General features: G+C 42.9%; 1 protein-coding gene across 2 annotated transcripts in view; it reads left to right on the top strand.

Annotated features, from left to right (window-relative positions):
• The window catches only part of LOC119584516 (steroid hormone receptor ERR2-like), a 45920-nt gene that overhangs the window by 10835 nt on the left and 25085 nt on the right, over positions 1–10000 (top strand). Inside the window, exon 1 of one of the 2 annotated variants that reach the window (XM_037933168.1) lies at positions 8956–10000. This exon is cut by the window's right edge and continues 291 nt beyond it. The exons of the other annotated variant lie outside the window; for it this stretch is intronic. The gene's annotated coding sequence lies outside the window, so the exon portion shown is untranslated. Of the gene's footprint in view, positions 1–8955 lie in introns of those variants that run through there. 2 annotated transcript variants of the gene reach the window in all.

Raw genomic sequence — 10000 nt, 5'->3', positions numbered from 1 at the left:
TATTATTTGTATTATTATTATTGTTATTATTATTATTATTATTATTGTTTTTTTCTACCAGTGTGATGGTAAGGTTAGTGATAATTAATATCAGTATCACTTTTACTACTATTACCATCACTGCCACCGCCAGCACTACACTGCACTATACACCACCACCACCACCACCACCACCACCACCACCACCACCACCACCACCACCACCACCACCACCACCACCACCACCACCACACCACCACCACCACCACCACCACCACCCCCCCCACCACCACCACCACCACCCACCACCCACCAACCCCACCCCACCACCACCACCCCACCACCACCACCACACCACACACCACCACCACCACCACCACCCACCACCACCACCACCCACCACCACCACCACCACCACCACCACCACCACCACCACCACCACCACCACACACCACCCACCACCACCACACCACCACCCACCACCACCACCACCCCACCACCACCACCACACACCCACCACCACCACCACCACACCACACACCACCACCACACACCACCACCACCACCACCACCACCACCACCACCACCACCATCCTCCTCTCCATCATCAAACCAATCTCCGAACCTCATACCCCAGCACTCGAAAATTCCACTGCGCTGGAAACCAATGCTCCGCAGAAACAAAGGCGATTTTTAGACATAAATCTTGGTGCTGCTGTGGCTCCTTGTGGCTTAAAGAATAGTTAAAGAATAGGCCCTGGTTGTTAAAGTCTCACGGCTCTTTATCCGCACTTCATTACTGGCATTGCTAATTAGCAATAAACGCCACACTGTAACTCTGTGCTTGGCCAGACGTTGGTCTCGGTTGAACGTCTCTCGTTTCTGCTTTTGGGAGAGGGAAGAATAATGTGTTGTTGTTGTTGTTGTTGTTGTTGTTGTTGTTGTTGTGGTGGTGGTGGTGGTGATGTTATTGGAATTATTACTGTTGTTGGTATTAGTACTATCATCGTTAATGTTATTATCATTATTATTATCTTCATTATTATTATATTATTATCATTATTATCATCCTTATAATTGTTATACTTATTATCTTCATTGTTATTATTATTGTTGCTGTTACCATTAATGTTATTTTCATCATTATTATTATTATTATTATTATTATTATTATTATTATTATTATTATTATTATTATAGTAATTATTACTACTACTACTACAACACAACAACAACAACAACAACAACAACAACAACAACAACAACTACTACTACTACTACCACTACTACTACCACCACCACTACTACTACTATTACTACTACTACTACTACTACTACAACTACTACTATTACGACTACGACTATCAATATTGTAAGTTGGTGACGACAAAAGATTTATAATAATTCATTGTACAAGCAATTTTAATTATATTGTAAACTTGTATATTTCAAATTCGCAATGATAATGGTAGCGATGATGAAGATTAAGAGCAAAAAACAGTTACCGTTTTCTTCTCATAATATTAGATACACTTAGCTAAGTCACCCTTATTAACAGTCAGTCAACGTGGACAGGTCAAGGTTGCACAGTTCCTTATCACGCAGTTGCAAATCTTCTTTTCTTTTGATATATTCTGTTGCCAAGTGTGTTTAAAGGCCCCACTGTCTATCTGTGCTGCTGCTGCTGCTGCTGTGTGTGTGTGTGTGTGTGTGTGTGTGTGTGTGTGTGTGTGTGTGTGTGTGTGTGTGTGTGTGTGTGTGTGTGTGTGTGTGTGTGTGTGTGTGTGTGTGTGTGTGTGTGTCTGTATCTGTCTGTATCTCTCTCTCTCTCTCTCTCTCTCTCTCTCTCTCTCTCTCTCATATCTATCGATATATGTATCACTGTGCATTCTCTTTTCTTCTATGTAGAAGTCTGTGATTACATAAACGCCAGGTGTCAATAGGTCCTTCTCTCGTTACCATACGATAATGCTGTTAAGTCACCGCCACTGTTGCCATACGTACGGCGGGACCCAACGGGTTAGGAGGAAGTAGATATCACCACTCGAGTCTTGAAGATATAGGAATGATAGTACGCACACAGACATAATTTTATACATTGTCTAAAACCCAGAAAACATATGATGTAACTGTACAAATTGTCAGCTGGGCGTGAGAGTAATATTATGGTACTGGCGACGTGTGACAGTGTTGCCAGGTTCGTCTTGAAGCTGTTGCTATGCGTTGGTCTCTTTATTAAACCTTACACGACGTCGGGTGTACTTGTCGTGTGAGTGCACCTACACTGGCATAGGATCAAGTGAGAGAAGTAAGAGACGGAGGATAAGGGAGAGAGAGAGTGAAGAAAAGGGGAGAATGAATGAGAGTAATGGTGATTGAGTGGGTATGAGAGAGAGAGAGAGAGAGAGAGAGAGAGAGAGAGAGAGAGAGAGAGAGAGAGAGAGATAGAGAGATAGAGAGATAGAGAGATAGAGAGATAGAGAGATAGAGAGAGAGATAGACAGATAGACAGATAGACAGATAGACAGATAGAAATAGAGACAGAGACAGACAGAGATAGAGACAGAGACAGAGAAAGGGAAGGCGAATAAGAAAGAGAGGAAGAAAAGAAAGCAAGAGAGAGTGCGCAAAGGAAAAAGACCTGAAAAATGAAAAGAATAGGAAAAAACACTAAATGATAAATATTTACAGAGACCTTCACAGTCGTGAATAAAGCCAGAAAGGACATTACACAGTTATGTAAGCGAGAACGGGCTCTACTTCGCGGGAGAGAGAGAGATTGTGTGTGTGTGTGTGTGTGTGTGTGTGTGTGTGTGTGTGTGTGTGTGTGTGTGTGTGTGTGTGTGTGTGTGTGTGTGTGTGTGTGTGTGTGTGCGTGCGTGCGTGCGCGCGCGCATGCGTGTACACATACGTCGGAGGAGAGGGGGGTGCAAATGTGCCAATTTTCTCCCACTTGGCAACTCGACCGTCACACGTGGTTTTGGAGGCTGCCAACACCCGAAAGATAACTGGGAGAGTTTTCGGCGAAAATCAAGATGCACAAGACATATATCGCTCATCTACACTAGCCTTTAGCGAATTGAGCTTATTTTACCTCCCCAGGACGCGTGTAGACATGGATCGAGGTTATAGCTTGTGTGGGCGCTAATTGTTAGCGAAGAAAAAGCAGGATATTCTGGAATAGAGAAGCACTGTGTATTATCCAGAGAACTCAGGTAGTTCAGCTTTTAGCGTTGTTATGTAAACAGACAAAGGTAACATTATCAGAAGTTAAACGAATATTGATGTAATACATATTTTATATATATATATATATATATATATATATATATATATATATATATATATATATATACATATACATATATATATATATATATATATATATATATATATATATATATATATATATATATAGAGAGAGAGAGAGAGAGAGAGAGAGAGAGAGAGAGAGAGAGAGAGAGAAAGAGAGAGAGAGAGATTATCAAACCAGACCAGGTATCACCTCGGCGAACAAAAGACGAACTTCCACGTTTCCACACTAAGCAAAGAATCTAGTTCGTCGACACACCTTGTTTTTTTTGTTTTTTTTTCTGGCGTCGAGTAAATGCAAATTGTAATGACAGATAAGAACTCGCACCTGCACACTGCTCGCATTTGTTCCACTGCTCTGTATTGTGTTGCTAATTCAGTTTGCATTCTCTCTCTCTCTCTCTCTCTTTCTCTCTCTCTCTCTCTCTCTTCCTCTCTCTCTCTCTCTCTCTCTCTCTCTCTCTCTCTCTGTCCTTCTCTCTTTCTCTCTGTTCTCTCTTTCTCTCTGTCCTTCTCTCTTTCTCTCTGTCCTTCTCTCTTTTTCTCTGTCCGTTTCTCTCTCACTCTCTGTCCGTTTCTGTCTGTCTCTGTTTCTGTCTCTGTCTCTGTCTCTCTCTCTCTTTATCGGTTGTATTCTCTCTCTCTCTCCGTCTAGTTTTTTGGCGTCTTTTCCCATATATCTGTTTGCTCTTTCATGTTTATCCGGCTTTTCCTTTTTTCCTTCGCCTCTCTTTCTGTCGATTCAAATTTCCACGTCTGCTTGTCTCTGTCACTCGTTGTAATGTATGTTTGTTTGTCTGTGTTTCCCTCCTGTTTGTTTCCTTTCTTCCATTTCTCCTTCATTTCCTGTTCAATTCCTTCTTTTTGTCTCTCCTTGTCCTCTATTTTCCATTCACTGTTTGCCCATTTCAATAGATAAGGATTGATAAGAGGCTAAGGAAACGATAGCAATTGAAACATTTGTGATTCTTATCCACATTTAAGCCTAATGTACAAAGGTGGTCTGCCATATATATATTTTTTTTCTTTCTTTTTTTTATGTGACATACTCCGAGCAACGCTAAGAAAACATGTCAGGGTCAGGCAGTATGACAGCCACGAAAATAAAACCTACCGCATTTGAAAACAGTCTTAAGTCTCCCTAATCATTTTTTTTTTTTTTTTGATGTTATTCCTCTAGCGGTCTCTGAAACTTTGCCCACTGGAATAAGACAGATTTACAATTTACCTAAAAATGTGTCGCACTTGAGAAGACCATTTTAGGCACTCATACGCTTTGAGTTCAGGAGGGTACACACCTTGGCCAGTACACACACATGGACACGTAGACTCAAACACAACACTACGACAGAGGAAGGTCAGGTTCGCTCTATCGAGGGCGACGTGTGACGTGAGGTCCGAAGAAATAAATCTGAAGCTTCACTCGTGAGATCGCGTGTCGACACCTGCTTCGACCCTTCGTACGCCTTAGCAGGTCCTTCGCAGTCCATAGTTTGCCCAAAAAAAAAAAAGAAAAAAAAAAGAATATTGTTGACAGTAAACAGTAATATAGAACGGGGGACGCAGTGATGGTGGTAAGGGGGGTTGGGGTAGGGTATGGTTCTTACAATTGTTCTCAAACGAGGTAAGATTCACCTGGGAGGGGGGGGGGGGATTTAAAGAAACATCTGAGCTTGCATAAAAAATTTGTTTACTGCATAAAACCGCTTGAATCTAAATTCAGCTATTCCCATATATATATACACACACACACAAACACATGTGTGTGTGTGTGTGTGTGTGTGTGTGTGTGTGTGTGTGTGTGTGTGTGTGTGTGTGTGTGTGTGTGTGTGTGTGTGTGTGTGTGTATAATATATATACACATATGCATACATGTATATATATATATATATATATATATATATATATATATATATATACATACATACATACATACATACATACACGTACACACACACACACACACACACACACACACACACACACACACACACACACACACACACACACACGCCAAGGATGGCTCACTAAAGAGTCTCATCGAAAGAGTTGGGGGTGCTAGAATTCAACAGATCAGGAGATTTTTGGCATGTTGGCACTCCCTGGCACACACAGCCTCCGGGACGCTCACACAACTGATGTGGCACCGAGTTTTTTTTTTTTTTTTTTTCTCCCTGGCGGCGCTTCACGAAAGCATGAGGCGGGCGGGGGGGGGGGGTGAAGGGTGGGGTGTGGGAGGGTGGGTGGGTGGAAGGGGTGTACGGTTGAAATGGGGTAAGGGGGGGGGGGTAAGGGTGAAAGGAGGAGGAAGAGGAGATGAAGGAGAAGGAATAGGTATAGGTATAGGAAAAGGAGAAGGAAAAGGAGAAGGAGAAGGAGAAGAAGAAGGAAAAGGAATAGGTATAGAAAAAGAAGAAGGAGAAGGAGAAGGAGAAGAAGAAGGCGAAAATAAAGGAGAAGGAAGAGGAGGATTAAGAATGAATGGAATAGGAAATGAAATAAATAAATAAATAAATAAAGCAAGGTCGAATGTACTGTTTTGTCATGCGTGGCAACGTGGCAGGTTATTTTCAGAGTGGGGGGTGGGGGGTAGGGGAGGGAGAGAGGCGTGTGGAATACAAACCTAATGGTATTCATCAGACGTAATGCAATTTATTCGCTGGTTAGTCGAAATGTTTTATTTCACATTTTCGAAAAGTTCCACACGAGACATTAAAAAAAATATATATATAGATAAAGGGTTTGAATTTTCATGTTCTTTCTACTTATTCATTTGTCATTGTTTGTCAGCATTAACCCATTTATCTCTAGAAGTTAAAAAAAAAAACATTCCGGTTTTCAGCAATTTTATTTTTATATTTACGTAAGGTGCACAGATGTGAAATGTAACGAATTTTGTTCTTGTTCGAATTGAAGTAATCAATAAATCAATGGATTGCTTTTATACTCCGCCTTCTCTCTCAGTTTGTTTTATCTGTCTGTCTGTGTCTGTTTGTCTGGTTCACTCTCTCATTCTCTTTCTCTTCTTTTCTCTTCGCTTCTCCTCTCTTCTCTTCTCTTCTTTTCTCTTAATTCTCTTCTCTCTCTCTCTCTCTCTCTCTCTCTCTCTCTCTCTCTCTCTCTCTCTCTCTCTCTCTCTCTCTCTCTCTCTCTCTCTCTCTCTCTCTCTCGCTCTCGTTCTCGCTGCCTGATCCGGTTCTTTGCTTTTTATGCTTTGGGTGACTGTCAAGCGTCCTAACTCTGGGCATTCCTAACATCTACAGTACGCGAGAAGGAAAATTAAGTGCGTGATTTATGGTCTTTGTATCAAATCAAATAACTTACAGATGAAGCTGCGAATTCTTAGGCAAGGAGACATAGCGTGTATATATATATATATATATATATATATATATATATATATATATATATATATATATATATCATCGTCATCGTCATCGTCATCGTCATCGTCATCGTCATCGTCATCGTCATCGTCATCGTCATCGTCATCGTCATCGTCATCATCATCATCATCATCATCATCATCATCATCATCATCATCATCATCATCATCATCATCATCATCATCATCATCATTATCATCATAATCATCATCAAAATCCTCACTATCACCATTATTATTACTATCATTACTGTTAATATTTTGATAAAGATAAGGATAACATTTATTAACATATTTTCCCTAATATTCCTGCAGCCTTGATAGTTTTATCACCATCACTTGTTATCGTTACTTATCTCTCTGTCGTCTCTTTCTACTACGGGTGAAAATTGGCTCAGATCCAGCCCTTGGAGTTAAGCCTATATTATTATGCAATCGCGTTTTCTTCTTACAACTCTCGGCCAACGCTATTTCATAATCATACCCATTTGTCTGCCCGTTACTCCTGCCTCTACTACTACTGCTATTATAGCAATTACTACTGTTACTGTTACGTCAGCTGTGGCAGAGGTTGCAGAGATTACAACTCTACTACTCTCCTCATATAATGTTAATGTTACTATAGCTATAGTAACAATACTACCACTACCATTGCTATATACTACTATATATAATGCTAGTGTAGTACTACCACTGCTAACACCACTACAACTGCAACAACAACCACTACTATTTGTGGTACAACCATACCACTTACCATGCTACACCGTGCCACCCTCTCTTACCACAGAGGCAGTATTAAGCCATCGATTCGTTATTGTTGTTATTACAATCGACATCATAACACAAAGCAGTCCGCCTGCCTTCTTCAGGTATCCCTTCAAGACCGGAATGTAGACGAGGGCGTGGTGTAAATATAGCCTCACGTGACTCCGCCCATTCCTCTCCATGCCCTCTCACTCCCATGTGATGTTCAGACGCCCACAAACTCACGGGCCATGGGCGTGATACCCACGTGTGGGCGCATGCGCTTCGAGGTGCAGGTGTGTTGGGGAGGGAGTAGGAGTGAGGGAAATTTTTTTTGAGGGGGGGAGGAGTTGCACTTATGGATACCCGTGCGCGCGCGCGCGCGTGTGTGTGTGTGTGTGTGTGTGTGTGTGTGTGTGTGTGTGTGTGTGTGTGTGTGTGTGTGTGTGTGTCTACACATGTTTTTTTTTTTTATGATAAACGTTCCAGACCCTCTTGTCTGATAAAACAACAGCGGTACAAGTGACACACACACGGGAATGAAATTATTATGCTACTAAAATAAAGGGAACGTCTATGAAAAAATAGATAAATAGATACATAAACGTTGCAAACAAGCTGTGTAGTGACTGAGGTCAGGGTTTCTGGAATGTACTCTCACGCCAAATTATTCGAAGGTTCTTAATCTGTATTCCTAGTATCAGCAATGTCTGCGTGAGCTCCTCTGTTTTGCAAGGAAGAGAGCGGCGTGGTTCAAGTATCAGCGCCACTCCCCCTTATCCCCCCCCAAGAAAAAAAAAAAAATGCCAGCTTCAGCCCTCTCTGCAGCTTCAGCCCTCTCTGTTCCTTTACCTCCTCCTCCTTCTGCTCTTCTTCCTCCTCCTCCTCCTCCTCCTCCTCCTCCTCCTCTTCCTCCTCCTTCTCCTCCTTCTCCTCCTTCTCCTCCCTCTCTTTCTCCTTCTTTTCCTCCTTCTCCTTCTCCTCCCTCCTCCTTCGCACTGTCTTTCTCATTCTCCCTCTCCCTCTCCTTCTCTTCTTCCTTCTCCTTCTCCTTCTTCTCTTTCTCCCTCTCCCTCTCCTTTTCCTTCTCCTTCTCTTTCCCCTCTTTTTGTTGCTCCTCCTCCTTTCTTGTTCCCTCCCTCCTCCTCCTACCTCTGGTTCTGCTTACTACCCCTCTCCTCCCTTTAACTCCCTCCTGCTGCCCCTCATTTCTCCACCCCTCCTCCACCTCCCCCCTTCTACTCCCCTCCCTCCCATCCTCCTCCTCCTCTCCCTCCACTGCCTGTATCTCCTCCTGCTCTCCCTCCACTGCCTGTATCTCCTCCTGCTCTCCCATCCTCCTACCCTCCCTCCCTCCCTCCGTCCCCTACTACCTCTATCTCCTCCTGCTCTCCCTCCCCGCCTCCCCCTCTCCGCCCCCGCCACCTACCGCCACCGTGCGCACACTCCTAGACACACATACACACGCACAGATACATACACGCACACACACACATACGAGGCAATGGTGCCAATTTACCAACCAGCCGACAGTTGCCCTCGAGCTCACACTTGTATCAGACGTGGGCACTTCGCTTCTCTTTCTGGAGACACTTTATTAAGTTTCTTCTTCCCTAAATCTTGTCTTGAAGATTACGCTTTGCAGTGTTATTTTTGCTTGGTCTCTCCGCTCGCCGGCCAGACAGCGAAGGTGTTCGGTCGTCGCGATTCGTGCCGGTTCGTGATTCATCGAAAGGCTTCGTTCAAAACACCTGTTCCGACTTCATTCACTGTGTGCGAGTGGTGCGTGTGAGACGTGTGTTGTTTTCCCCCTCTCGTTGCCTGACTGCGAGAACCGGCGACTGCGCTTTAGCAAGAGGAAACAGAGCTTAAATGTCACTCTCTTTCTTTGTCACAGAAGAAAGGTAACATACGTACGTAAAAGAGATTAAGGCAGAAATCTCGAAGAGTTGAATTATTAAGTTGAAAATTCAAGAGTTGTGCAAATTTCCAGGAGTTTAAAGGGCTCTTGCGTGTGCTGCAACGGAACAAGGGACAAGGCTGGAGGAAAAGGTAAATTACTGTCGACCACACAGAACCAACATTCCTTGAAGAGATTACAGAGAGGAGTAAAAGTGTCAGCAGAGAAAGAAAATCAATAACTGGATAAAGAAGGAAAAGATTGTGAAGAGGGAAAAATAGAAGATTTAGGAAACACTTCCCCGAATATCGAGTAACACTGTAGCCCGTTCATGCACTGACTCGGAGAGTTCGTGTAAGATTGTGTTACAAAAACGCGTAGCGAATATACCCTGCAGCGGGTAGGTACAGACGTCAGAAGTTGCAGCCGGTGTGGTGTGGAAACACTATATCTTGATATTACTACTTTATGGGGATATTCTAGTGCTCATAGAATTTAATAGAACAGAGTGTCAGTGTTAATCGATTGAGAGAAAGAGAAAAGATACAGCACTGTTTACGCAAGAAATCAAAGGAGTGTTCGCCGTGACGTGTATCAACAAGGCAAGCTACAGCCGCATCCGACAGGTGAACACACGAAAGATAATCAGAAGACTCTCAGAATAAACATCCCTAAAA

This window comes from Penaeus monodon, chromosome 18, assembly GCF_015228065.2.
Source record: "Penaeus monodon isolate SGIC_2016 chromosome 18, NSTDA_Pmon_1, whole genome shotgun sequence".
NCBI lineage: Eukaryota > Metazoa > Arthropoda > Malacostraca > Decapoda > Penaeidae > Penaeus > Penaeus monodon.
The sequence above is the reverse complement of the archived record's forward strand: the minus strand, read 5'-3'. Positions and strand labels throughout refer to the sequence as shown.